The 2971-nt window shown below is 46.4% G+C and overlaps 1 protein-coding gene across 1 annotated transcript in view; it reads left to right on the top strand.

Moving 5' to 3' along the window:
• The window catches only part of ZNF589 (zinc finger protein 589), a 15163-nt gene that overhangs the window by 5344 nt on the left and 6848 nt on the right, over positions 1 to 2971 (top strand). The window contains exon 2 of the mRNA XM_037727991.1: positions 2184 to 2236. The gene's annotated coding sequence lies outside the window, so the exon portion shown is untranslated. The remainder of the gene's footprint in view (positions 1 to 2183; positions 2237 to 2971) is intronic.

Genomic DNA, 2971 nt, shown 5'->3' with positions numbered 1-2971 from the left:
TCATTCTGTCGCCCAGGCTGGAGTGCAGTGGTGTGATCTCGGCTCACTGCAACCTCTGCCTCCTGGGTTCAAGCAATTCTCCTGCCTCAGCCTCCTGAGTAGCTGGGATTTACAGGCGCACGCCACCACGCCCCGCTAATTTCTGTATTTTTAGTAAAGACGGGGTTTTACCATGTTGGTCACGTTGGTCTCAAACTCTTGATGTCATGATCCACTCGCCTCGGCCTCCCAAAGTGCTGGGATTACAGGCGTGAGCCACCGTGCCTGGCTACTCTGTTATGTTTTACTTGATGGACATTTCGCAGACCCAAGTAGCTGATCCTGCCGAATGCACTGTGGAAATAGATGCTTTTAGTATGAGCAATATTTGTCCTGACCTTAAGGGATGCCCCCAATGGGGAAAGGCCACGGTTAGGACAGTGGCAGTGGGACCAGTGCACAACTGGGAGCCCACCAGACCACATGGTGGCAGTAAAGCAGCATAGAATACAAGGCTGGTAGGGCGGGGCAGGGGTGGGGGGGAAGTACTCTATCCACAAAAGAGCTGGAAGAGGCGGAACTGCTTAAGGAAACCCGACACCTGGTGCGGACTGTCCTTCCACTCGGCTAATTAGTACCAAAAAGCTTTAACATTCGGAGTGTGGGTGACTTATAATTGTGCAGACTGGAGCCTGTGGTAAAAAGATGTAGCCGCTAAGCAATGGTCCTCCTGTGGACATGGATGAAACATTTGCCTGATGCCACTATTAGGTATATCCTTTTTGAGAGGAAATTATTCGCTTGTTATTGGCTGTTTATGGACATTGAGAGACTAACAAAGCAACAGCAGGTGTTATGACGCCCTGACATCCCTGAGAGGGTAATAAATGAAAACACCGACAAAATGGATTTTTCCCAGAAAAGAAATAAGTTTAACATGTACAGGAAAAAGTGGTAGTCACCTTCTAGATACGGCTGTCTCAGATGTGGGGTCTGTGCCAGAGCTTCCTGGGGGCTTTGGTACACAATTGTTTCTGAAAATGCCTGGGCCTGATTCATGGACACATCAGCTCTGTTAAAGGCTGATGGGGTGCACTGGGCCACTGCAGCTGTTTAGCCTCAAGGAAATCTGTTTTAAACTGCAATGGAAAAGGAGAGAGAGAGAGTAAGAGAGAGAGCAGAGTTATGGGCTATGGTGTTTGCTCTGGAAAATATCTCCTAAAATTCATCTTGTTAACATTTTCACTGACTTGTGGGCAGTAGCCAGTGGACTGGCAATGTGGTCTGGTGCCTGGCAGTGGGACAACTTGATGATTAAGTCTTAAAGACTGAGGTCTGCTGGGTGCAGTGGCTCACACCTGTAATCCCAGTACAAGCCTCCTGAGTAGCTGTGATTACAGGTGTGTACTACCATGACCCCAGTTAATTTTTGTATTTTTAGTGGAGACGGGGTTTCTTCGCCATGTTGGTCAGGCTGGTCTCAAACTCCTGACCTCAAGTGACCTGTCCACCTTGGCCTCCCAAGGTTTGGGATTAGAGGCATGGGCCACTGCACTCCGCCCGTTTTCATAAATTAAGAAAAAAAAGTGGTGGGCTTGGTAGCTCATGCCTCTAATCCCAGCACTTTGGTAGGCCAAGGCGGGCAGATCACCTGAGGTCCGGAGTTTGAGACCAGCCTGACCAATACGGAGAAACCCCATCTCTACTAAATATACAAAAATTAGCCCAGTGTGGTGGCACATGCCTATAATCCCAGCTACTCAGGAGGCTGAGGCAGGAGAATTGCTTGAACCCAGGAGGCAGAGGTTCTAGTGAGCCAAGATCGTGCCATTGCACTCTAGCCTGGGCAACAAAAGTGAAACTCCACCTCAAAAAAAAAAAAAAAAAAAAGTGTAGTTGGAGCCACATAACACATGTAGGGGAAATAATGCCTTGTCTCAACAGTTTTGCTAATTTTTAGGGTAGAAAGATGAGTGTTTAGAATTTACATTTGATTAAGATCAGTGTTTCTGTAAAAGCATAATAGGGAAGAGGTGCAGAGCAGGAGAAGTTGACTCAAGCATAAGGAAGATTAGAGGAGCTTGGGGCCTGGGTTGGCTGAGAAGGCTGAGGTGGTCACAGCCAAGGCTCTGAAGGGCTCTTGGGGATCCTCATGATGGGCCTGGTAGGCCTGGCTTCTCAAGGCTGCTTCTTTCTTTCCCCAGCTCTGCCTTCCAAGGTTTCTGCCTGGCCCTGGGAGGAGAAGCCCAAATACCTGGTGAGTTGGGCCCACCTTTCTCTTTTCTGAAATGCTGGCTCATGTCTCAGAGAATGGGCTCATTTCTCTTTCTTGGGAAGGGAGGAAGTGATTAACATTTAAGCAGTTTATGCCTTGTGTTAGCCATTTTTCTAGGCATATTATAATGTTTTTTTTTTGCATTTAGTCTTTCTGTTATTTGAGCTTATACAAAAACATGACCAAGTTTAATATTAATCCAAATGTAATGGTAACTTTTTATTAAAATTCCCTACATCAAGATTTGCACAAATAATTTTAACATTTTAATAGTATCTAATAGTCTGATCTTGTACTTGGACTTCTTTTTTACATTTTATTATAGATAATTTTAAAGATATGAGGCTGGGCGCGGTGGCTCACGCCTGTAATCCTAGCACTTTGGGAGGCTGAGGTGGGCAGATCATGAGGTCAGGAGTTAGAGACTAGCCTGACCAACATGGTAAAACCCCGTCTCTACTAAAAATACAAAAATTAGCTGGGCATGGTGGTGCACACCTGTAATCCCAGCTACTCAGGAGGCTGAGGCAGGAGAATAGCTTGAACCTGGGGGGCAGAAGTTGTAGTGAGCCAAGATCGCGCCACTGCACTCCAGGCTGGGCAATAGGGCAAAACTCTGTCTCAAAAAAAAAAAAAAACAAAAAAAAAATCTCCAGACATCACTGAATGTCTCTGGGGGGAACAAAATCAAATCATCCCATTGAGAACACCTGGGCA

The sequence above is a fragment of the Cebus imitator genome, unplaced genomic scaffold (genome assembly GCF_001604975.1).
Source record: "Cebus imitator isolate Cc_AM_T3 unplaced genomic scaffold, Cebus_imitator-1.0 Scaffold0, whole genome shotgun sequence".
NCBI classification, from domain to species: domain Eukaryota; kingdom Metazoa; phylum Chordata; class Mammalia; order Primates; family Cebidae; genus Cebus; species Cebus imitator.
Note: the sequence above shows the minus strand (reverse complement) of the source record. Positions and strands in the feature narration are given on the sequence as shown.